At 42.7% G+C, this 26,766-nt stretch overlaps 1 protein-coding gene and 2 long non-coding RNA genes across 3 annotated transcripts in view; 2 read left to right on the top strand and 1 right to left on the bottom strand.

The window, feature by feature from the left end:
• SNTB1 (syntrophin beta 1) overlaps nucleotides 1-26,766 on the top strand; it is a 225,649-nt gene that overhangs the window by 102,151 nt on the left and 96,732 nt on the right. The window lies entirely within an intron of this gene.
• LOC115278899 lies at nucleotides 1,150-2,429 on the bottom strand. The gene is made up of 2 exons (XR_003903106.1): nucleotides 1,968-2,429; nucleotides 1,150-1,687 (listed from the first exon to the last, which is right to left on the bottom strand). It is a non-coding gene; the product is annotated as an uncharacterized LOC115278899 (long non-coding RNA).
• Nucleotides 3,743-4,667, top strand: LOC115278898. Its single transcript, XR_003903105.1, has 2 exons — nucleotides 3,743-3,899; nucleotides 4,487-4,667. It is a non-coding gene; the product is annotated as an uncharacterized LOC115278898 (long non-coding RNA).

Below are 26,766 nucleotides of genomic sequence, written 5' to 3'. Positions count from 1 at the left end.
GTTCTGGGTGCCAGGGAGAGAAGAGTTTTCTTCCTAGCAGAAAGAAGTTTCCAGGTCATCTCCTCAAACTGTTGGGCAGAGATTATTTTGTAAGACATTCTTTCACAGAGGATTTTAGCCTTTTGGGATTTCGGGCTCTCTGCAGGAAACTCGTTCCAGTTTCCCAAGTCATGGGCTCACAGAGCCTTAATTATCATGGATGTGTCAAACCCCAAGTCCTCACTACCGACCTACCTCCCATGACCCCAATACTCACCACCATTGTTTTCAGTGCCCTCCCATCCTTTTCTTTCTTTTTTTTTTTTTAATATATCTGGGATTTTCCTTTTTTTTTTTTTTTTGCAAGCTCAGTAGTACATTAAAGCCCAAACAAGCAAACTTTTCTTATTACATCTTATCCAGTATATCCAGGTGTTAATAAGCAGAAAGGTTTCTAAATTTGTATAGACCACTGTGGACCTAGAAGCCTCCTCACATGGCTAAGTTAAACTTTTACCATCGTGTATAAAACTAAAGTCAAACAAACAAACAATCAAACATGAGTATTATCTTTTGGATGATCTACTATTTTCATTTGAAAGTGTGGTCTTCCCTCTACCACCAAGAGCACCATTTTGGTCATGTTTATTCATCTGTCTGTATCTATCTGTTATCTTTGTCTATCTATCTGTCTGTCTATATATTGCCTCTATCTACTATAGCCTCTATCACATTATCTATCTATCTATCTATCTATCTATCCATCCATCCATCCATCCATCCTTGCTTCTTACCTAGATAACCCCTACTGAAATATTTTTACTCTAGAAGGGTATGGAAAAAAAGAGAGGTGACCTTGGTGTTTTATTCAACAATGCTCACATTCTCCTTTTGAGAAATACAGGAAGTGAACTATATAGTAACGTTTCAACAGTTTGTAGAAAGGAGGTTGGGAAGAGAAAGTTCATGGAGGTTGGGCTAATTGGTCAGAAATCTGAAATAGGAAATAAAGTCCTAAACAGCTATGTTATTTTTTAAGTGGTACATAGTTAGGCAAAGTAAGGAGGCATGCCTTTAGCATTCACAACAGACCTTAGAAAACAGATAAGACCTCTGTTTTAAAAGTTATTTTCATGAAACTTTAAATGTTACCAAAACAATAAAAGCAGATAGTTTTTAAAAGATTTATTATTACAAGTAATGGGTGTTTATCATTTTTTTTTTTAACCCTATTTGCCACCCATAAGAGAGACTCATACCTGGGATCTGGGGAATTTTCTCACATTATGTATTTGGTAATGTCCTTCTCCATTTTCTTTGTTTTCTCTCTCTCTCTCTGGATCCCTTGTTGGAAAGAGGACCTCATGGATTGATTTTTTTAAGTCTGTGTTTTTCTCTATTACTTCTGTCACATTTCTTAAACTTTATTTTTGTGACCCTTCTCACGAATATATTGTGTTTAAATTTTAACTATTATATTTTAGCTCTTTTTGTTCTCTGAATTTTTTTTTTAGTGGAATTTTGTTCCTGTTTTATGGATGCTATAGTTTGTCTTAATTCTTGGAGACTATTAATTAGGTTTGTTTTCTTTGTGCTCTTTGTTTTTCCTGTTATTCTTTTTTCTGCTTGTTTGTTCAGATCTTCGTCTAACTTGCTGGAGTTTTCCTCAGATGTTTGGTGATCCTTTGGTGTCTTCTCATTTTTTACCCTGAGAGACAAAGAAACCTATCAGAACCTTTGTGTGGGGAGGGGCTTTACCAGTTGGTGAGAATTCACGTACGGTTATTATTTGGCGAGTCGGCCTTACTGAGAGAATCCATCCAGCTCTGCAGAAGCTGGTGTTTGGAAGTTTTCTCCGGATCCATTGAGTTACTTAGGACAATTCACCAGTCTGTGGGTGTGGGTGGTAGAGGTAGCACCCCATTGTCAGCTTTCTGAAAGCCCCAGGGCTCAGCTTGCACACCTCACCGGCCCCATCTCACCCCTACCTCTGTCTCTGGTGGTCCCAGCCCCTGCAGGGTGTGCAGAGTCAAGGAGCTCATGCTTCTCTGGAATTCTCTCTGTAGTCCTTCAGGTGGTAACATTCTTGGCTCGTTCTTTACTGTGCAATCGATTACTGGGTTCCACTGCTGTCCGTCTTTCTGACACATATTGAGCTCTTCACTCTCATGTTCTGGTGGGCTTATCCATATTTTACTGGTTTTTTAGTGGGATATTTTAAGGGAGCGGAGAAGAACATGAATGGCCAAGACACTGTTTTCCCCGGAAAAAAACCTTGCATAATTTGCATCTTTGTATACAACAGAGTGCACAAAAGGTTCCTTTTAATGAGCTTAAAAACATTTTTGTAGCCTTGTTATTTTTAAGAAAATCTGTTTCCTCCATAGATAAACTTGAGTGTTCATCCTAATTATCATATATTTTTAATCTGTGGGAGATAAATTAGTAAGGTTTCCCTGGCAATGGTAAGCTAGTGAAAAAGAGAATTTAACTATTTTGGGATAGCCTTAAGAAAAGGAGTTAAGGAGAGTGTTTACCAAGCATGGTTCTGTGATTCATCAATACCCAGTAAGATGAGTTCATTTTAGTTCATTCCTGTGCCTCTGAGCACCATTCCAGGAAAATCTGTTTCCCCTCTTCGAAGAGCATTTCAAAAGGTTGAACTTGATCATCTGGAGCCGAGAGACTTTTGCTAATGTTGACTCTCAATACTTAGGTCTTGATCCTTTATGCTCGATACATTCATTGAACTCCATTTGGTTTGCAAAAAGCTGCCCCAGGATTTTCCAGCTGAGATAATCAAGCGTCTGAGAATAACCCAGTGCTATAACGCAGGCCTCCTCTATTCAAGCAGGCGTCACCTGTCGTGGGATGGGAGAAGGGGGAGAGATGAGGATTCACAGAGCGGCCCCTGCCTGCCTTTCTTTCTCAACACATGCGTGGACTTTTCCTTTCCTCAGTGGAGGAAGGTTTCGGGGGCCGGAGAGCTGCAGATACATTTAGACAACACCTACTTGGACATACAGGTTCCGTGTCTGTTGACAGGTACTTTCTTTGTTCCAAAACAAAACTAGAACAGGACTTTTCACCTCCCCAGTCCATTCAGCCTGGTTGAGATTTCTTTTGTTTTCATAGATTTCAGTGTTTTAACAGGTAGTTTTGACCAGTAAGGGTTTTTGCTGGGTCCTGATCTGCAGCGGTCACAAGGTTCTTACCCTGACTCAGCTTCTGGTCAGGTAGGGAATGTGTACAAATGAGTGGGCAATCCCCAGACAGCACTCTGCAGGGTGACGCAGGTGGCAAGGATGCTCCAGCAGCTCCTTTGCATGATCACCCCCTACTCCACCTTCTCCAGAGTTCTGTTTTTCTAGAAGTGCGTGGATGGTGGCCATGGGGAGTGATTGTCAGAGGAAGTGATGCCCGTGCCGAGACGCGAATGATCAACTAGATGTCAGCCAGGTCAAAGGTTGCGGAAGGCAGACAGGCGGGGTGTTCTCGGCAAAAGAGAGAGTATGAGTCTAGGCAGCGAGGCAAGGAAAAACATAGTTCTGTTAAAGAATTGGAAGAAGTTCGGTCTCTTTGGAGCACTGTCTACAAAGAATGTGTTAGGAGTCTGCAGAGGTGGTCAGGTTCAGGGTTGAGTCCCTTTCTGTTTGGGACTTTACCCCGGCTGGAGTCTGCAGCTGGGGAATGACATCACAAAGACCCCTGGCTTCACAGTCAAGCCTGGGCTGCCTAGGGGCGCAGTCAGGGTTACTGCAGAAACTGAGGTGGGAAATCATCCTGGCCTCTGCTAGAGTGGGACAGGAGCCCTAATGAGAAGTTGGATGAACTTGAGAGGTTTGAAGGGCCGGAATCTGCAGGCGTTCCTCATAAAATGGGCCTGAAAGCCTGAGCTAAAAGGAGGAGTCCAGAATGAGGTGAGCTCTGTCAACTGGGACACGGACCCACGATCAGTCATACCCGAGGGCCCTATTGCTAGGTCATTACTCTGGCCCTCCGTGAATGGAACCGAGGAAAGTCGTGCTTTGGTGGAGGATGAGGGTAAACAGAAGCGTAGGACAAGTTTAGGCCTTTGGAGACATGTGCTGGATTGACAGGCAGGGTGACTTTTGACAGTCTGAGGTCCTTACCTGGATTTTCAGGCATGGCGAGAAACAGCGGCACGTCTTGCATTTCTTTTACATTTGTCCTAATTCATGGAACAGCACATAGAAATCACTCACTACATCCAGAACAGCAATTACACAGATGCCGGTCACAGCTGCTGGTGTCACTCTTGAAGGCTTAACTGAAGAATGTTTAATGAAGGACCATTAACAGAAGAGCAGGCCATGTTAGAGGAGCCAATGGATGGAGAAGCACCCAGGTCTTAGTCACAGGAGTGCTGCTCCCACCCCAGGGACCGAGGAGAAGAGAAAGTTACTGTGAGCCCTGGGAGAGGCTCTGTGGCCCAGGGAGGTCGGGAGTGAGGCAGGATCCTGAATCTTTCTCTCTCCCACCCTAGGATCTCCTGTTCATGCTTCCGAGTGGCTGCTCACAGCTGGAAGCCAGAGTCTAGGGAGCCTGAGTGATGTGCTTAGTACATCCGGTTTTATTCTTGGAGTGCAGAGCAAGGCAGAGAGGACAGAGAGTGAATCTGGAGAAAGCAAAGACAGAAAAAATAAAATCACAAAAAAATGTGCTTACATTCTGTCTTTTTGAAATTAAGTCTGATGTATCTACAGGTGATAATTAGTTATACAAAAAATGGCTACCTCAAACACCTCGTTTGTGACCGAACCTGTATTTATAAGACTGCTTAATAAAGGGTGTTATAGGGGTGCCTGGGTGGCTCAGTTGGTTAAGCCTCCAACTTTGGCTCAGGTCAGATCTCACGTTCGTGGGTTCGAGCCCCACGTCAGGCTCTGTGCTGACAGCTAGCTCAGAGCCTGGAGCCTGCTTCTGTGTCCCCGGCTCTCTCTACCCCTCCCCCTCTCATGCTCTGTCTCTCTCTGTATCAAAAATAAATAAAACATTAAAAAAAATTAAAGGGTGTTATAGGGGTGCCTGGGTGGCTCAGTTGGTTAAGCATCTGACTCTTGGTTTCAGCTCAGGTCATGATCTTGCGGTTCTTGGGTTCGAGCCCCATGTCAGACTGTGCACAGACCCAAGCACAGAGCCTGCTTGGGATTCTCCTCTCTCTCTCTCTCCCTCTCTTTCTCCCTCTTTACCCCTCCCCTGCTCTCTCTCTCTCTCTCTCTCTCTCTCTCTCTCTCTCTCTCTCTCAAAAATAAATAAATAAATTTAAAAAATAAATAAAAGGTGCTATGTCCCTTCTAGAACTTTGATCAAGATTTCTTTTAGCCATGGTTATGCTCAGAGGAAAAGACTGTTCACTGCGCTCAAGCTGGCAGCTGCGGAAAGGCGGTGCACAGGGAGGGGGCAAGGCAGCCTAGCTGAGAAACGGCTTTCCTGAGGCACTGTTGTCCTCTCCTCTGAGAGCAGGGGGCCAGAGGGCGGGTCCTCTTCCATGAGGACAACGCTGGTGAGCCAGGTAGGAGTGCTGCCGTCACCCCGCACCAAGCTGGTTCTAACGTGACACATCCAGAGGCAGACGGAGGTGTGAGGTCAGGGTCCGTTGGAGCCGTCACCATTCACCAGCGGAATCGAAACTGCAAAATCTTGGTAATGTCATCTAAAATGCCAATCACTTACCCTTAATAGACACACTGGTGACTGTAATATGGTGCTTTCTTTCCCTCTCGGATAAAGCTCTCTCCTCCACCTCTCATAGGAAACACACAGCAAAGGCCAAGCAGTGTGATTTGTTTTCGTTTCCTGAACTATTAAATATTCAGGCAATCAGAAAATATTTCCTCATGTTACCTGGAAACAAAGCACGAGATCCAGAAGTTCCAATTCTTGGAGCTAGTTTCTCAAGCTCTCTGGCAATATTTTTTATTAGCTGTGTTATGCAATCTTGAAAAGATGATTGACTTTCAGGCCAGGCCAATCTGGGTTTCATTATTAGCTTTTTCACTCATGATCTGGGTAGCTTCAGTCAATTTACTTATCTTCTTTGAATTTTTTAAATATATAAAATTAGGGTGATAGTATTTCTATGTATGTACATAGAATTTTAAGAATTAAGTAAGTTGATATGTGCCTAATGCCTTACACCTAAGTAGGCACTTAGCAAAAACAATCTCCTCCCATTTACCTCTTTTTTTTCTTTTCTAGAAATATCCATCCCTCGTAAGATCATCAGTGGCATGAAGATGCATTAAGACTTTTTTTTTAAGATAATTTTATTAAGTACTGGAAAGTCCTGGGTAAAATATTGAGTTGAAAAGTAGAACACAGCTGTTGGGACAGATGAAAACCACATTGTGACTTTCATATGTTTCTGACTGATCCTGGAGCTACAGTAGCGGACAGTCTGAAGAACCGGGTCAGTTTGCAAATAGTATCTTTAGATTGGTTTCTCCAGGAACGACGGAGACAGGGCATGAGTCACTAACAATGGGTGGGATCCTACTACAGCCACATGCAGTTTCATAGGAAGGTTCCAATAAGTCTTAAAAAATTTTTTTTTCCTAATGTTTTATTTATTTTTGAGAGAGAGAGAGAGAGAGAGAGAGACAGCGTGAGCAGGGGAGAGTCAGAGAGAGAGGGAGATACAGAATCCGAAGCAGACTCCAGGCTCTGAGCTAGCTGTCAGCACAGAGCCTGACACGAAGCTCGAACCCACGAACCGTGAAATCATGACCTGAGCCGAAGTTGGACACTTGACCAACTGAGCCACCCAAGTGCCCCAAAAGGTTCCAATTAAGTTTTTGATGGCAGGATTCTCTAGCCTGCGGTCAGATACGTGGGGGGGGGGGGGGGGGGGGGGGGGGGGGGGGGGGGGGGGGGGGGGGGGGGGGGGGGGGGGGAGTGACAGATAAAACAGCGTGCATGCGCCAGAGAAGGAATTTGAGCCAACATGTTCCTGCTGATGCCGTAGTCATCCCAGGACCCTGTTGACTTCGGTTTGTATTTGGTTTCCAGGCTTCACAGATTGATTATCATTATGTTTGTGTATAGAGTTCTAGTAGTGCTGTTCATGGGTGACGCACAATATAGAATGTATGTTCTCGTCATTTTTTTCCTAGTTCTACAGATTTTTCTACTATGTTCCTTCCATCTTTTCTTTGCCAATCCTTCATAAAATGAGAAGTACACCATTTGGAGGCAGATGCTTACAGCTTTTGGTGTCGTGGAGGAGAGAAGAACTAACTAGTGATATCAGCATTGAGCTAAACAAACCGAGCAAACTTCGGTTACAAAGTAGCATTCAGAGCAGCTGAGAACTAACGAGCGCTGTAGCTCTCTTACAAAGTCCGCATGTGGGGCCCCTGGACGGCTCAGTCAGTTGAGAATCCGACTTCAGCTCAGGTCATGATCTTGCAGTTGGGAAGTTCGAGCCCTGCGTCAAGCTCTGTGCTGACAGCTCAAAGCCTGGAGCCGCTTTGGATTCTGTATCTCCTCTCTCTGTGTCCCTCCCCGCAACTCATGCTCTGTCTCTCTGTCTCTGTCTCTGTCTCTCTGTCTCTCTCAAAAATAAATATTCATTAAAAAAATTAAAAATGAAGTCTGTGTATTGTAGTGGAAAGAAATTGTGGCTTTGAAAATAGACAGACCTAGGTTTAAACCTCAGCTCTTTGTGATCTTGGACACCTAATTTTACCCCTATAGCCCCCAGTTGATTCATCTATAAATAATAAAATAATGAAAGCATCATAAGAGCCACCTTTCAGAATTTTTACACAGATTAAATATCTCTCAAGATGGCATGTGTATACCCTCTTGGATAAGGTTGGTTTTATCAAGGAATGTATAAAGCCACTGAATGAGAAGGTATACCTTAGGGGAGCATCAATTTTGCTCTGAATCTGGGGAGAATAGAATTTATTGTAGAGTTTGTTCACATGAATTTTAAAGCTAAAACATGAGATTTAAAACAAATTTATGCTTGCAGTTATTTTAGCTCAAACTTAGATTCCCTAAAAGTACAAGTTGACTCATTTCAACAGAGTTCTCTGAAGTTGTTAGAGGAACTTATGCATATAATGATATTTGGTAAATGTTATCAGTCAAGTTATAGTGAAAGAGACAGAAGTCAGTCTAGGTAACTTAAGCGGAAAGGTATTTAAGGAATTAGTTGCTTACCAAAAATGGGAAAGCTTTTTTGACTGAGTCTCCATTAATGGCCCTCAGGAGTCTTTAAAAGGGACATAATCAGGAAAAAGTAGAGAACCCAGAGGTTGTCGTTGGAACTACCAAAATTGTGCAGGACCTGAGGAGTGATCTGGGAACGGGGTGCAGCTTTGCAGCTGTCTCTTGATGCCCAGGAGGCTGGGTGAATGGATGCTGGTTGTCCCAGCCAGCTGCCATTGCTTCTTGCCTTTGACCCTGACCCCCTTGCTTACCAGCAGTGGCAGTCAAAACTGCCCCCTTCCTAATCATGGGAATACATAAAGTGTGTGTGTAGCAAAACCTAGTATATTTCCAAAACCCTGCCTGTACAGGAATCTGGGGAAATGGACCTTTTCATTTTTTAGCATGCTATGTTGTAAAGAGGGTGCCATAACTTGAATTACCCAGCTCCTGGTATCCATCACATAGTGGTGGCTCTATGAAAGGCACTCAAGAAATGCTAATTCTCTTCCCTTCATCTGTAAAGACTCAAAATAAGAGCTTACAGGAAACTCTGTGCCTTGATAAAGTGGAGGATTCATGGCCAAAGTAGAACCTCCCCTACAGCATCAGTTTTGCTGAGTTCTGGAAATAGGTCATAGCAGCAGATAGTAAACTCACCAAATAGTCCATTTGTTCCCCTCTGAATCTCTAAGACTTATAGTTACATTGGGCCTTGTGACTAATTCTGGCTAATGGAATAGGAGAGGAGGTGATGTGTGTGCTTCTGAGCTGAGGCAGTGATTGGCACGTGTGTTTTGGAGATGCACCTTTAAAATGGTGGTGTTTCCTTAAGCCTGAATCCTGAGTGACCCGGTGGAGCAGGTCCACACCCCACCCACCTCAGACCCTTTCGTGAACATAACATGTTATTTTCATCGACTTTGGTTATGTTCGGTGATGGGGATTTCAGGATAATTTGACTGCACAGCATAAACCAATCTCATTGTGAATAATATGATCACCATGGAAATGTCCTAACAATGCAATCAGGCTGAGTAGTATTTACTGGGAGTAGCATTCATTCTCACAGAGCTAGGCATCTTTGGTAAATTCAGTTTTTTCCTCTCTTTCATACTTTTTATAGATTTTTAAAAAATGTTTTAATATTTATTTTTGGGACAGAGACAGAGCATGAAGAGGGGAGAGGCAGAGAGAGAGAGAGAGAGAGACAGAATCCAAAGCAGAGAGAGAGACAGAGACAGAGACAGAGACAGAATCCAAAGCAGAGAGAGAGAGAGAGAGAGAGAATGAGAGAGAGAGACAGAATCCAAAGCAGGCTCCAGGTTCTGAGCTGTCAGCACAGAGCTTGACTTGGGGCTCCAACTCATGAACTGTGAGATCGTGACCTGAGCTGAAGTCAGACGCTTAACTGACTGAGCCACCCAGGTGCCCCCCACTTTATATAGTTTTAATGTAGAGTCTCAAAGCAATTACATGGATTCTTTTTTAGGTGGCATTATCCAAGCGAATGACCATGACCTAAAGGTACTTGATAAAGGACCTTTTCACATTCAGAATATATGAAAAGCATCCTTTGTTATTGTAGTTACAGAGTTGCTTTGGAAACTATTATTATTTGTGGCTAATGCTCTTTCCCTGTGGGTCTGAGGACACCTTTGTCCAAAAGGAAATCTCGGCTTCTGTTTGCTTCAGCAAAAGTAGATACAACTACAGTGAAACCAGATTCTGCTCCAGTTACAATGCTAGAATTTGTGTGTTTGTGGCCTTTCTAGATTATAATTACTTACATTTGAAGACCAGACCACCAATTTTTGGTAAATGAAGAACAAAGAAATACTTTACTCTTACGTATCCTCACTTTTACTGTTCTCTCATACTTTCATCTGAATTAGCTTCCACTGCAATAATTCTCAACCTTTTTTTAAAATCTTGTCATTGGATTGGAAATAAAAGTAAAGTGTGTAATATGTTAAAGTGTTTCATAAGCGATGAATCTAAAGAATGGAAGAAAAAAACATACCTCACTAAAGAAGTCTACACCTCATCACCCCTTCACTGGGGCCACGAAGAAACCCAGACTCAGTTTGAGTCTCCGTGTGTCCCCCTCTTGTAGCTCTTACGTGTGGTGTCTTTACGTTTATGTGTGTCTTTATTTGACTGACATCTGACTGTCTCACTGACTCCATGGCCTTAGCTTGTCATGTTATCTCAGTGCCCAGCCCAGTCAGTGCCTGGCTCGGGGCGGGCGTTGAAGACATGTTGACTGGACAGAGGTGTGTGAACACGAATGGACCGATGAGCAGATGAGGGACCACCAGGAAGACCCAGGATTTAGGGCAGAGCGTCTCAGCTTTTTCTCGCATTCCTACAGCCAGGGACAGGGCCAAACAGATGTTGAGAATTTCTTCAGCTATGACGTTTATGGTGCCTTGGAAGTTCCCCAAGATACTCCTGGTCCCCAGATGGAAAAATTCTTCTCTACAGTGATTGCCTCGGTCAGTATATTAGGTTGCAAAACCGTAAGGCACCATTTCAGAGAGGAAAACTACCCTACCAGTACAGCATTCGTGCTTCTCAGGGAACCAGAACCGTGACCTCTGTGAGCTTATTTGTAAGAGTTGGATGGCTTTAAGATTGTGATGAGCTCCAAGTAGCTTCCCTACTTCTATGTGACCAGTGTTCTGATTGCGCTCGCAGCCCTGCAGCTAAGAATTGCTTGTGACCTCAAGCCCAGTGGGGCTGGTCGGGCGCAGGGGGCGCCTTGGGGTGGGCCTTGGGAGAGTCAGTGTGCATCCCCGGCGTTGGAGCCAGGCCCTGGAGCTAACCAGTCATCACGGGTCTAGAGGGCCCAGCTGCAGTCACTTCGGGGAATCTGACAGTGTGTCTGCTCCAGGGTGACCGGAGTCCCTGCACTGACCTGTGTTGCCCAAGCAGAGAGGCTGGCTTATGGCCACAGGAAACCAAAAACCCAGCAGCAGAAGCATTGCAGTCTGGGTCCAACCAGGAAAACAGACTACTCTGGGCATTTTATTTTGTTTTGTTTTATTTTTGCTTTTATTTTATTTTGGGGGAGGGAGGGGCATTTTAAACAGAGGGAACTGAATGCAGCAGATCGGTTATAAAGGAGAAAGAAGAGCTGAGACACCAGCACGGGTTTACCCTCCCTCCTGCCCTCTAGTCTCCCCCGGTGCCTCCTATGGGCAGAAGCCAGGGGATCCAGGAGCCTCAAGTAATCATCCCCCGTAACACTGAGCAAAGTCAGGGGAAGCGCAAGGAGCAGCTTTGAGGACAAAGAGTCCTAGGACAGGCCCAGGAAGGCACCCCATGCATCTCTATATTTCTAGGGCCTCGCACACAATAAATGCCCAATGAATTTTACATTGAACAGAATGAATGACCAGCACGTGGCTTCGACATTCAACTCGGGGTGCTACACGAAAGTCATTGTATCTCTTTGAATGTATTCTTGAACATACAGTAGAGATCATGTGGATTCCCATTTCATCCAGGCAAGTAGAGGATTCTGATCTTCAGCGTCTTGCCAACCTCACCTTCAAAGTTCCTGTTCTCATCGTATGACACTCTCTTACCGTAGCTTAAATCACCCTGACTCCAGAACTGACACTGGGAGTCACTCTTTTGAATGAAGCCTTCATGTCAAATGGCTTTAATATGATTTATTTCCTTGGTGGAGTTCAAGAAACCAATAATTCCTGCCTGATTCACGGCTCTGGTCCCAAATATGTTGCTCTAGGATATCACTTTAAGAATGTTTAATGATTTATTTAATTATTTGTTCCTTTATTTTTTTCAATAGATAATACATATACATGGTTTACCATGTACAAAAGGACGTGCAGAGAAAACTAAATGCCCCCTTTTTAACTCCTCTGTCCAAACCACCTGGTTCTCCTCCCCAGAAGCCACTGCTGTTCCTAGCTTTCCATGTTAAAATGTCAGCTTAAGGGCACCTGGGGGGCTCAGTCAGTTCAGTGTCCACTTCGGCTCAGGTCATGATCCTGTTTGTGGGCTCGAGTCCCTTGTTGGGCTCTGTGCTGACAGCTCAGAGCCTGGAATCTGCTTCGGATTCTGTGTTTGCCTCTCTCCCTGCCCTTCCCCCACTCACCCTCTGTCTCACTATCTCTCAAAAATAAACATTAGAGTTTTTAAAATGTTTTTTATTTATTTTTGAGAGACAGAGAGAGACAGTGTGAGCAGGGGAGGGTCAGAGAGAGAGGGAGATACAGAATCTGAAGCAGGTTCCAGGCTCTGAGCTGTCAGCACAGAGCCCAACGTGGGGCTCGAACCCACGAACCGTGAGATCATGACCTGAGCTGAAGCCAGACTGAGCCACCCAGGCATCCCAGAATTTTTTAAATTGAATAAAGATAACAGCTTAAGACAGTTATTTCCCTGAAATTCCTAGAAGGCAAATGTATTAGTTTCCTATGGCTGCAATAACAAATTAGAACAAACCAACAGAAATCTATTCTCTCATAGTTCGGGAGAGATTCATTCTGCTCTCCCCAAAGGACCTAGGTAAGAATCCCTCCATGTTTCTTCCAGTTTCTAGGGGTTCCCAGCAAGCCTTGGACGCTCATGGCTTGCAGCTTTGTATGTAGCATCCCAGACTTTCTGTCTTCACTGGCCTGTGTGTGGGGGGCGGGGGGAGTGCGTGCGTGTGTGTTTGTATCCTCCTCTTATAAGAATATAAGAACACCAGTCATTGAATTTAGGGCCACCCTAATCCAAAATGACTTCATTTCAACTAATTACATCTGTAAGGGCCCAATTATAAGTCAGGGGCTACCTTGAGGTCCTCGGTAAACATGAATTTTGGGGGGACATTATTCAACCCACTGCAAAAGGTAATGATGCTTCTCAAATTTCCCCAAAAGTAATATTTACATGGTGGCAGGGATGGTAGGGGCAGTCACTGATCAAAAGTACAGATTTTTGGCTCCATCTCAGACTTACAGAACGAGAACCTCTACAGAAGGAGCTTAGGAATCTAGTTTTAACAGATTTTCTCATTAAATCTAGTCATTGAGTAAGTATAGAAAATCCTCTTTTGAAATAATCAAACAAAAGCCCCAATCCCAAAGTTTATAAAACTTGATCCAATAGACCTGACGTCAAATACTGGCTCAGTCAGTATTTACTGGTTAATAACTTTGAGCATTTTGTCTAATCCTTTTGGGCCCCAGTCTTCCTACCTGTGGAATGGCAGTAATGACAATGGCAGCTGCATTGTAGAGTTGCTAAGAATACATGTACAAGGATCCCAGATGTCGTAGAGCTGTTAGGAAGCAGATCTGGGACTTGAACCTAGAACTTCCAAGTCATCTTCATTGTGCACTTACCATTGACGCTTGTCTTCCTTCTGACTTCACAAGGGAATTGTACATAGGAGTCCTTTAAAGAGCCAGTTTCCCTCAAAGAATATTAAATTTGACTCTATTAAACACTCCCATAATTGTGCACATGTACCAGGAAGTACTGACTGAACAGACAATGTGCTATGTGAAAGCTTGGTGACATCTTCCACCTGGAACCTCTTCTGTCACTACCTGCTGTCCCCTAACAGATCTAGTTCACAGACTCTCAGTCATCCTCAGTCGTCACACAGATTTCACCTAGTCTGGGCAGTCTATTCTTCCTTCGTCCTCCCAGATTAGAATTATGCTATTATTATTCTTAGAAACCCCACCCGTTTTTTTTCTCCCTGGCACTTGGTATACTAAGACCATGGCAGTAAAGTGACAGAACTGTGATCATGCGTCACAGAACTATCACTATACTCTCTCTCCCTCTTCAAACCCCTCCCAGAGCTACCCTCGCCATTCTGCATGGGGTGCGGGAAGGAAAGCCTGTTTCTTCCGTTAAACTGTGACTCCTTCTAGTTTGTCAAAGCCAAAACCCTGTTTCATTCATGTGTCTTGAAGTCTAGAACAGTGTTTCTCAAAGTGTGACCCCAGACCGGAAGCATCGACATCACCTGGAAATTCGTTAGAGATGCAGATTCTCAGAGGTCTGTGGGTGGGATCCAGTGATCAATAGTTTAACAAGCCAAACAGGTGACTCTGATGCACACTCAAGTCTGAGAACCACTGTAGGATGGCGTCCCCTCCTACCTGTGTTCCAAAGCACAGATTCTCAGACCTCTGTGTGCTCTTAACAGCCTTTGCTTAAGCAGCTTTATAGTATGCGTGGCATCACATTATCACTGTTTGCTTCTCTCTCTGATTTCTTCATGCAGGGGTTTGATCTAGTGCATACTTAATTAGCCAGTACCTCATTTAGTACCTGACACATAATAGGAGCTCAATGCATGTCTGCTAGTAGAATGTGTAAATTCACCAGTTCAGGGAAGCTGGACCTATACTTTTGGGAACATGATACATTTTTAGGATCTGGAAGGAACCTTAGAGAATATTTTATATTAGAGTACACTGAAGCTCAATTGAGAAGGTTCCCTGGTTACTGCAGTGACTTCGTGGAAAAAACGAGACATGAATGAGGTTTTAATGTCTTCTAGCTCCTTGCTGCTCAGAGTGCGCTACAGAGGAACCTGTACGCATCGCCTGAGGGGCTCTGAGAAATACTGAATCTCAGGCCCCACTCCAGGCCCCTTGGGCCAGAATCTGCATTTTAATCTGATTCATCTCATTACAGTTTGAGAGGCATTTTCATTTTGACTAGATCACTGGGCTTTCATCAAACTAATCTCTCATCCTTTAGTTGAATGTCCTTTTTTTGTTTTCTAGAGATGAAATTCAATTTCCTAGTGAATCCACATGTGTGAGGAATTTATTAAGGAAGGGACGGTGGTGGTGAAATTAATTAAATTCACTCAGTGCCTTGGAAATAGGGCTTTAACAAGCGATCAGAAAAAGTTCCTTCAGCGCAGATGGGATAAGTGATTTCTCGTTTAGAATAGCACACACCCTGGCCCGGCTCCAGGCAAAATGTCAGCTGCTCCAGCTCACGAAAGGTCAACATATTGCTTTGAGCAACTTTTATGAAATGCTCATCTCAAAATTGGAGGCACCGTGGAGATGGTTACATGTGATCCAACTCCTCGATGTCATCAACTTCGTACCCCTACCCCAGCCTGCTTCCTTCCCTCAGGTTCCAGGTGGAGTCATGTAAGACTTTCTTTTCTCTTAGCCGAAGTAGAGCCAGCTTTCTATTCTGGTTATGGGAGCAGAGTAATAGCATGAAATAGAGAAGTCAACATCTCATCAGCATAAAGTATTTCCCTCTCGAGTTTCAACTTCTGCCCCTAAGTCTAAGCCTAAGGTCTGCTTAAAATTAGTAAAATCATGTGACTCAAGTTTCTTATTTCCTCCAGCTGTCCTTTATGCATAATTAGTGATGGTGTTGGCAGGCACCATTAAAAAAGAAGGAATGTTAAAAGCATGGGTGATAAACAAACCCTATAATCCGTTCCTTCCAAAGTTGTTAGCTATATCTGTAAACTGATGCCAGGAAGGCAGAACCCCCTTTAGGGTTGGTTCATCTTTATAAACACCATAGCTACCTAATCAATGCCTTGGAGCAAACATGAAGTGAATACAGTCTAGTCTGTCACTTAATATATCAATGATGGCAGATGCCTTAATGCCTTCAGTATAAAGGACTCTCATGCTGAAAAAAAAGAATGTATCTTAAAGACTTGTATTAATAGGCAAGGTACAAGACTTCCACTCCAAGCAAGATGGAGTAACAGGAACTAGATTGACCCTTCTACCTGAAACAACCAAGACAGGTGGAATATGTATGTGCTCCAGCCTTGGACATGCGGCAGTGACACCTGAGAGGTGGTGGGAAACAAGACAGTCCCTGAGATTGCCCTAGCTTTCTGCCTTGAGAGAGTTTTCAGGCCATGGCCCAGGGACGGAGAACCCCAGTGGGACCTGAAAGACCCGCCTGGTTAGAAAGACAGGGAAGAGTCGGGGAAGACCAGCACAGCTAGCACCCTAAGACGGGTAGGAGAGAGGAGAGAGCCACACAGAGAGAAATCTGGAAATTTGAAGTGAGTCTCCTCAAGCCAGCTGAGTGCCGATCAGCATGGGTGTGAGGAAACTGCAAACGACCAAGGGAAAAACTACCCCCAAGGATTAGATCAGTCAGCACTCATGTAAAACCAAGAGGGACGCCTGTCCTGGAGTTAGACTGGAAAATGTCATGATTCACAGGAGCGCACAGAGGACAGAGTGCACAGAGGGCTGCCACTCAGCAGAAGGGTGGAATTCATCCTAGATGGAACACACCCCCATTGAACCAAACAAACCTTCAAAACAATACCTTAAAAAAAAGGGGGCACCTGGGGGAGCTCAGTCAGTTAAGTGTCCCACTCTTGATTTCAGCTCAAGTCATGATCTTGTTTATAGGGTTGAGCCCCATGATGGGCTCTGTGCTGACAGTACCAAACTTGCTTTGGGATTCTCTCTGTGTCCCTGCCACACTCAAACACACGCATGCACGCACACACACACACACACACACACACTCTCCAAAATAAATAAATAAAACTTAAGGAAAAAAAAAACTAACACCAAAAAATATCAGATAGTTTCCAAGAAACTTAACTGTGTCCTGGAAAAAAACCAGAGAAACAAAACAAAACAAAACAACACTGAAGAATGTTTTTAGGAATATAAACCTATGCGGCGCTCAGGGTAATATTCCGTTTCTGGCATCTATAACGTTTGCAGGCATGCAAAGAAGTAGGCAACTATTCCTGATGAAGAGGAAAACCAGTCAACTGAAGCTGACCTAGAACTGACCCAGATATTAGGATTAGCCAACAAGGACATTAAAACAGTTCATGTAATTGTATTCCATGTATTCAAAAAGCCAAAGATCCAAATCAGGGACCATGGGTGGTTCAGTCAGCTAAGTGACTGACTCTTGCTTTTGGCTCAGGTCCTGAGTTCATGGTTCATGAGTTTGAGCCTCTGTCAGTGAGGAGCCTTCTTGAGATTCTCTCTCTTTCTTTCGCTCTCTGCCCCTCTCCCACTTGCACTGTCTGTGTCTCTCTCAAAATAAATAAATAAACTTTTAAAAAAAGGGTCCAAATCAAGCTGCCAGAGGTGAAAACTACAATGTGTGAAATAAAAAACACATTGGATGGTAACAGAAAGACCTAGTAATAGAAACTATCCACAGTGAAACACAGAAAGAAAGGATGATTTTTTAAAAACAATGAACAGACAATCAGTGAGCTATGATAAATTTAAGCAGCCTAATATCCTTACAGTTGGGTCTTCAGAAGGGGCAAGGGAGGAAAAACATTTGAAGAAATAGTGGCTGAAAGCTGTCCCAATTTGATAAAAACTATAAACCCACAGATACAGACAGCCTCAATAAACTCAATATACAAGAAACATGCAGAAGGTGACCCTGAGTCACATTATTATCAAATTGCTCAGTACCAGGGGTAAAAAGAAAAGCTTAAAAGCTGCCAAGGAAAAAAAAGCACATTACACAGAGAGGAACAAAAAAAGGCAGTTGTTATAGATAAACGTTTGTGTCCCCGTCCCCCCAAATTCGTATGTTGAAATCTAATCACCTGTGTGATGCTGTTAGGAGGTGGAACATTTGGGGAGCATTCAGGTCATGAGGGTGGAGCCCTCATGATGGGATAACTGTCCTTTTAAAGAGATTCTAGAAAGTTCTTGCTCCTTCCATCACTGAGGACAAAGAGAAGATGACCTTTTATGAATCAGAAAGTGCCACCTCATCAGATACTGAATCTGCTGGAGCCTTGATCTTGGACCTTCCAGGATGCAGAACTGTGAGCAACAAATTTGTGTTTATAAGTCACCCAGTCCATGGTATTCTGTGATAGCAGCATGGGCAGGTGAAGTAACAGGAAGCTTATGTCTCATTAGAAGCAGTGCAAATGGGAAGATAGTCCAGCAAGATCTTTCTATGTGCTGAAAGTAAGAAAAACAAGCAAACAACAACAACAACAACAAAATTGTCAAAACTAATATCTAGTCAAAATACCTTTCAAAATTAAGGTGAAATAAATACGTCTTCCAACATACAAAGATATTGTTACCTGCAGGCCGTACAACAAGAAATGCTCAAGAAGGTCCTTCATTCAGAAAGAAAATGATACCAAAGAGAAATATGGGTGTACAGGGAAGAATGGTTCTATCTTGTTAAGAAGACAACTCTCTCCTTCTTGATCTCTAGGTACAGTGCCATACTAATCAAAATGTCAGCAGGTTTTTCTATAGAAATTGGAGAACGAATTTAACAATTCATGTCGAGATGCAAATAGAATATGCATATAGAAATAGCCAAGCAGTTTTGAAGAAAACAGAGTTGGACGATTAACAGCACCTCATTCAAAACTTTTATAAAGTCTTTGGACCTCCGTCCACTGCCAAAGGGGAACAAAAAAACAGTACAACCACGTTGATACAGTTTGGTGATTCCTTAAAATGTTAAAGACACACGTAGCAATTCTACTCCAAGCTGTTTACCCAAGAGAAATGAAAGCATGTGCCCACTAAAAACAAAACAAAAACAAAACAAAACAACAGATGTTCATAGCACCGTTATTTGTTAATAACCTAAAACTAGAAAGGACCTACATGTCTATCAAGAGGTGCATGGATAAGCCAACAGCGGTGTATCCATACAATGATTACTACCTGGTCATAGAAGGGAATGCACTATTGACACAGCTATAACATGTATGAATCTCAAAATAATTATACTATGTAGAAAAAGAGAGAAAGGAATATGTACTAAATCATTCCATTGATTAAAGTTCTAGATAATGCAAGCTAAGCTGTAGAAAGAGAAATGTAGGGAAGAAGTGTTGTCATGGTGGGTGTACATGTGTCTAAACTTACTGCGTACTTGACGTGCAGCTGATTGTGCACCAATTACATCTCAGCAACACTGTTAAAAAATAAATGCAGTTATAGAAATCGTTTTCCAGAAAAACTGGACTATTTGCTATCCTTGAACGCCCTTCATATTTGTGAGTCTCTGCCCCTGGTCATGGATGGTCCCCACAGACCAGAATGCCTTCCCTTCATTCTGCAGCTGTCAAAATCCTCTCATTCTGTGAGCCCCATCTCAAATGCCTTTCTCTTCCTGAAGTATTTCCTGATCCTTACACTCCAGCATGCCTTCCTCGGATACTCCAGACCTCCTTAATGACACACCTGTTCTGCCTTGTATTATGATTATTTTGGTACCATTCCCCTCACTAGGCTATGAATGGTTTGGACTACATCCAACCTACCTTTGTATCCCAATTCTCCGCCCCCCTCCCCGCCATGCCTGGCCGACTCCTGCACCCATGCAAGAGCATTTTTAATTCCATATTTGGAGAACACATTTCCCCAAAGATACAAGTATTAATTCATAAGTCATATGGTCACAATAGAATGTTCTTCTTACTCTGTAGTTTAGCCTTTAATATCTAAAGTGTTCTTTCCCTTGAATTTCTACTGCAGCCACCTCCATCACTGCAGAGATGTCCAGTATAGCCTCCAGTCTTTTTCCGGTCCAATCCCATCTTCCCAGCATCATCTCACTAAAATATGGCTTGGTTACATCACTTTAATGAAATTCTGTCTGTGGGTCCCCTTTGGACTCTCCCCTGTTTGTATTCCCATTTCACTTGCCCACCTCTCCCCTAAACTTTGTCCAAGCCATTAAAGAACCACACACAGTTTCTGTACTGTGCAATACGATTTTCCCCTTCTGTCCTCTGTTTAGGTTATCCCTCCCCCTAAGATACCTCCCTTGGCTACTACTCCTCTTTTTTGATTTAGCCAACTGATCCTCTTCCTTCAAAAGTGAGCTTTAGGATCATCACTGTTCCAAAAATTGCATTTGGGGTAACTCATCCCACTCCTGTTTGTAGCTGAGGACACTGAAGTGCAGAGAGATTGAGTTCTTCACTCAAGGTTGCTCAGCTCATAGCCAGTGCATACACCAAGGCTGACTGACTCCATTAATGACATTCTAACCACGGGACCATGTGGCCTCACTGGAGGACAAGCATGGGGTTCTTGTTTGCCAGCACCTGCCTTCAGCACCATGGATATTAAGCTCCTTGAAGGCCATGGCTATGCTGTTGGACTCACTATCCCTAATACCTAGCAGATTGCCTGGCCGAGGGCAAGCATTCAATAAACATTTTTGCATGAGTGATTCATGCCCCACCTCAGTAACAAGGTTCTTTGGCTTTTTCATTTTGTTGTGTATTGCTTTGGAGGGGGTATATTGAAATCTTGGTAAAAACAGTCCAGGCTAATAGATAACAGTCCCCATGCAGATTGCCCAAGGGTACAAAGCTGAAAATAGAACGTTTAATCAATTGACTTGCACATCTGGAGGGAGCAAGTGTTTGGAATGTTATAGGCAGAGGCAGGCATCTGACCAGTCCAGGAGCTCAGCTTTCCCTGGTAGCAATCCCAGAATCAGGGTATTCTCTCCCCTCTATGGCCTGCCCTCCTCCTGACTCCTCCCCCCATACACCTCTCTGTCAAGAAGTAGAAAGCGTTGAGTAAAGTTACTTCATTTGTTAACAACTTTCCAGTTCTATTTTAATGCCTATTTCTTAAAAAAAAAACAACTAATGAAGTCAAAACAAAATTAAACAAATGTAACCCACAGCTTTCCTGCTTCACAAAGAGATTGACTCTCTTCCCAACTTGTTTGGCACCTTGGCATTTACTGTAAGAATGAGGAAGATTGAATTTCATGTAGTGTGACCTTTTGAAACTCGGGATGATCATTAGCATTATTCTGATTTTCACCCTCTCTTGCAACCAGTGCAGAGTTGCATGACAATTTAAAACTTGTCTAGGTAGTTCAGATATAGATTTTTTAAAAATAGCAATTTTGTGGGTAGCTGATTTGTTTGTGCTTGTTTAAATCCTTCAAGTAATGAAATGATTATTGCTATCTACAAAAGAGGTGAACTTGTCTTTGAGCAAAGCCTTCACAGAGAAAATAATTATGAAGCTGTCATTTCCATAAATACTTTGACAGTGAAATATCTCCAAAGTATTAGCAGTAACTGTTTCAAGTGCAGGAAGAAGTATTAGCCCCAAATTCAGGACCAGCCCTCTGGAAAATGGTAAAGAAAGTTAAGTTGGCCTCAGCACGTCATGAGCTCTCTGTGCCCATTCTCTGAACTTGGATAAATATGGTTGTTAAGAAGTCTGGATTCTAGGGGCACCTGGGTCACTCAGTTGTTTAAGCATCCGACGTCGGGTCAGGACATGATCTCACGGTTCATGGGTTCGAGCCCTGCATTGGGCTCTGTGCTGACAGCTCAGAGCCTGGAGCCTGCTTTGGATTCTGTGTCTCCCTCTCTCTCTCTACCCCTTCCCTACTCATGCTTTGTTTCTCTTGTCTCAATAATAAATAAACATTAAAAAAATTAGAAAGAAAAAAAAGAAGTCTGGATTCTAAGTTCAATAATACTATTACCTGTCAGTGTGACCTTGGATAAGTAAATCACTTCTTCTCCCCAGAAGTTATATGTTTCATCTTTGAAATGAGTGGTTGAGTTAAATGACCTCTGAATTCTTTCTAGATTGCTAAATCTGTCTTTGATTATTCACTTGTTCATACATTTAACTAGGATAATTTTGGTTTCTGCTTCTTTTTATCTAGTGCCCTCATACTAACTAAAATTGCATATAGTCTTTTTCACTTTCCAAACCCTAATTCCCTGGCTGCTCAAGTAACTTCATGTGGTAGAGCCTCTTCAAATCCTTCAAGTCCAAAAAAACTTTTGCCTCATCCTCACCATTCCCACGGGGCCCTCTTCTCTGCTGGGCAGTGGCTACTAATAATCCTTCTGGAAGGATATTAATGGCTTAATGGCCTTCTACTGGTCATACATCTTCATCTATATAGGGGCCCTGGAGATACAATGCTTTTGCCCTTCTCTCCTTTTCTTCTCCTCCCTTCTTAAAAAAAAAAAAAAGACTTAGTAAAAATGAGAACAGAATGGATGGCAGAATGGATGGGTTTGGTGAGGTACTGTTACTATAAGAAGTTGCCAATTTCATGGTGGTAAATTATTGCTTAGATTATTAAGAGCTGAATAAAAGATTGTCTGCTCCTAAAATAGATACAAACTATTCTCTCATGTTAGGAATTGTTCATGTTACCTGAAAACTTAAGAAAATACGTGCTTGTCCAAGATTTCCGGACTGTAATCTCAAGGAACACAGAAATCATATTTGTATTGAGTCCCATTCCCCTCATGTGCCTAATGCCAAGTCTCAGTACTAGGCACTCAAAAAATAATTGCTGAGTTTATGAATGAAAAGGCATCCTGCGATTTTGTACAGGAGCGAGACAAGTAAATTTTACTGTTTTATGTGTAACTCTGACCTAAATGAGTTAGGCAACATCCACTTCTGTTCTTATCTCTAAAATACAAGTTCATACTTTGAGTTAATATTCCTTGCTGTTTTAATTTTGTGTCATCTCGTCACCTTGATTTACATATTTATAAGGCTGTCTGCTTTTACATCCAACCTGGATAAAGTTCACAAGATCACAAATTGATTATTTTAGCCTGAGAAAATCATGTATGACAAATTATTTGATAAACAAAATAATATAAAATAAAATAAACACTTTGGAGTCGACAGCTATTACACTTTATCCATGGAAACGATTCTCGTGGGACATTAAAACATGTCTGACTTTTTTAAGAATATTAAAGAAATAATTTAGATTATGCTTTAAAACTGAAGTACTTTTTACCATAGCATTAAATTCACTATTCAAGACTGAAAGAGTTAACATTTCATAAGTGAAAAACAAAATGTAAAGGGGGGCAGTTATGGAACTTTCATAAGAGGTTAGAAAGGAACCCACCGTAGTTTGGACAAAACTTTTAGTAATAGAGCCATCCAGTCACTTAGCCCAGGAGATACTTATGGGCTACTTGTGTATGTGTGTCAGGCAATGGGGGATATTAACATATCAGCTATCATAAATATATGTGATATGTAATATATATCATAATGTAATATGTAAACCTAAAGGGATAAGCCTTAAAAGAGAAATTATCAGATGACCAAAAACCATGAGTCTCTTCAAGCTTGGAGCAGTCAGGAGCCACATGTCAGAACCACATTTCCAGATGCTTTCTAGAAATACCAAACAGACAAGATGAGGACTCCCAATTCCTACTCCTATGTCCGTGCCAGACATCAATATCTGATAATGCTGCTTTTCTAGTTGAGTCTAGAAGGAGACCTCAGTCTCTTTTAAAATTTTATTTCAGGGAACCATTACCATGTGATGGAAGTTGGCCTGCAGAATAAAACTTCTATCCCATCATAGACAACGGATTGCCCTAGCCCCACTGAGAAAACTTGGTAGTTTACAATCTGGTTAGCTCTTCGAAAGGGAGATACCACCAAGATCATCCTGATAAAACTTGGAGACTGAATGGGTATCAGGTGAAGAGAACAGGAGGTACAAGAGGATTGGGTTATTCAACTTGGATTTTTGGGAAGATGTTGATTCCATTAAAATAAAATAACCATAGAATAGACAGAGTCTTGGGGAGTAGCCAGTATATGTATACACTACAAGTTTGAAGTCATTAGAAGATACCTAAATGAAGATAGAGATATTTACCCATTGTGTTTCTTGCCAAATCCGCACCATTTCTTCTTTTTATCTTATTATAAACATTGTCATTCATTCAGCTGTCTAAGCTAGAAACCTCCTTGACACTTCTCTCTTCCCTATCTCTCATAGATAATCCCATGAAGTACTATCAGTTTTATTTTCTGTATACTTTCTTTTTTTTTAATTTTTTAATGGTTTTTATTTATTTTGAGAGTCATAGAGAGACAGTGTGAGCAGGGGAGGGTCAGAGAGAGAGGGAGACACAGAATCCGAAGCAGGCTCCAGGCCCTGAGCTGTCAGCACAGAGCCTGATGTGGGGCTCAAACCCACAAACTGTGAGATCATGACCTGAGCTGAAGCCAGACGCTTAACCGACTGAACCACCTAGGCACCCCTATTTTCTGTACACTTTCTAATACATGTTCTTTATACCATTTCTATTACTAGATGTTGTGCAAGAGGTACTTTACACTAAAAAAAAATCTATGTTATTTATTTGAAATTCAAATTTAACTGGGCATCCTATATTTTTAGTTGCGAACTCTGGCCCAAAATAATCTAATTCAAAAGAAGCAAAATAGATGTTCAGACTCCAAATGCTGTGCTCTGGACCAGACTCTGGGATGGACTGTTAATTCGGTCAGTGTATGATATGAAGAGTCTAGAGACAAATGTACACTTATTTGACCTGCATAGCACATTGCATATTTAGATGACTTAAAAAAAAATCACTTGAGCAAGGTCAAATCACAGAGTATTCGGCAAAGTACAGATGAAGTAGGTAGTAGAAAAAACCAAAATGCTTTCTCTGGTTTGACATTAGCTGACTCCCCTTCTAAAACGTTGATAACAATATCATTCCCCTAGGAAAGTCAAGGTGCTGAAATTCTTCACATATTTTGTAAATTTATGTGTTACAAAAAACTGAAACCTAGCCAGTAGGAGAGATATCGTCAGGCTCCCTTAGAGCCCAGCAGAATACTCTGTCATGCGTGACCTGTTTTTGAAACAGGATCTTGTGAAAAATAGCAGAACACCTTTTCTGGCTTCTCTTCCATTAACTGCTCACACCTGACATATTCCTTAGGCGATCTCAGCTCCCATCATGGCAGCCAGATTCCTAAATCTACATTCTTAGCAGGGGATTGTAGTTTTGGGCAACAGAAGCAACTCGTGCTGAGGATATTAGAGTGCTTGCATATTTTCCAAAGAGCTCCAAAAGCCAGGTAAAGCTCAACAACCACTCACATTGTGAAGGCTGTTCTAGAAAACACACCACTGTTGCCATCACTTCACAATCGTGCCACAGCTCCCACGACTCAGCTTGCACAGTAACAACTGGGGACTGGCCGAGCTCTGCCACCCCTGCTGGCATTTAGAGCTGGGTGCCTCTACCGCCCTCCTTGCCAGAAGATGGATCCCACACACAACTGCTTTCTCACGGCGCCTCCTTGCCATTTGGAGTGAGTGGCTCTGAGCCCCAGAAGCAAGAGAGACTGGGAGCTTGAATTCTGGCTTCTACCATGGGGATGCTCAACTCATAATTTAGAAAAACCTTCCAAATACGCAGGGAGGGTATCGGGAAGATGTTGAGCAGCAACCAAGACGAAAAATGTTCTCTACTCTTTTAAGCAAGAAGCTGCATTTTACCAACATCCCTCTTGAGGGAACAGAATGATTAAGACTCCGGCCTTGCAGTCTGACGCACTAGGGATCCGGTTCCAGCTTCGCCTCTTACTGACTGAAGGCCCAACGCGCCAGCCGCTCTGAGGTGCCGTCTCATCTGTGAGGTGGACACAGTAATGGTGTTCACCTCACAGAGGGTGGGAGAGATGGAATGAGGAAAGAGAACACATCTGGTGGTGGGGTTTTCATCCCCACAGGACAAGGTCTCCTTGGGAATACAGATCATTCTGTCTCTTTCTTTTGAAGTCTTCCAGTTACAACCAACTTCAGGAAAAAGAATCTAAGTTTTTCTGTAGTGTGTTCTTGTTCACAGAGTGAAAAGGGGTGTAGACATCCCTTTCCTCAAAGAAACTTTTTTTCTAATATTTATCTGATGGCATTGCAAGAAAATGTTAGAAATTAAAGAAAAGCATAAAGGTGGAGATATAGAAACACTTCAAAGTTCAACTATTTAGAGACCGCCAATGTTAATGGCGCCATGTATTTGTCTGTTGGGAAATATTTTTTTATCAGCCATGGGAATCCCAGATTCGTGGGCTGGAAGCCACCATAATGACAGTGACCATGTGTCTTGAGTCTCCGATCGGTTCCCAGTGGTTGCTGCAAACCCGCAGGCCTGACCCTCCTCAAGACTTTCATCCGTGTTTCCTCCAGCCTCCCGCTGGTGGAGAAAGGTCACATGAAACCTTTGTGGCCCGGCTGCGAGGTTTATTAATTTTGTGTCAGGAGGCTTCAAGTTCTATGTCAGTCGTGTGTTTCTGAGCAGGGGATGCAGTGAACTCTGGGAAATATTAATCGTCTCCGTGGGAGTCTTTGAAAGAGTAAGAGGGTAAGAAAATTACTTTTTTTGTGAGGTTTGCCAAATGATCTCTGAGAAGCTGTGATATCATTCATAGGCTGTGCCAAGCTGGATGGAAACTGCTCATCTTGGCAGACATCTAGAGCGAGCGTGTAATTCCTCGGGGTTGGGACGGGCCTTTATCAGAAATAGTTCCATAGGCAGTATTTACATAACTGTGGTGGAGTGTGAGAATAAACACAGCTGTGGCATTGCCCTAAATATTTCTATTCAGCAGGGAATTAAAAGAGAACTTTATCGCTGAACTACAGATAAACACAATTCATCAAGCCGTGGTCAGTTCAACTGGGGAACAAAATAGGAGTTAGCAAAGACTGGCCTGCTGAAAATAGCTCCAATCAGCCTCCTGACTTTATTGCTCCTTTACTCCCTCCCTCCTCTTTCCTGCTTCCAGAAATGTAGGACTC

The sequence above is a fragment of the Suricata suricatta genome, chromosome 15, assembly GCF_006229205.1.
Source record: "Suricata suricatta isolate VVHF042 chromosome 15, meerkat_22Aug2017_6uvM2_HiC, whole genome shotgun sequence".
NCBI lineage: Eukaryota > Metazoa > Chordata > Mammalia > Carnivora > Herpestidae > Suricata > Suricata suricatta.
Note: the sequence above shows the minus strand (reverse complement) of the source record. Positions and strands in the feature narration are given on the sequence as shown.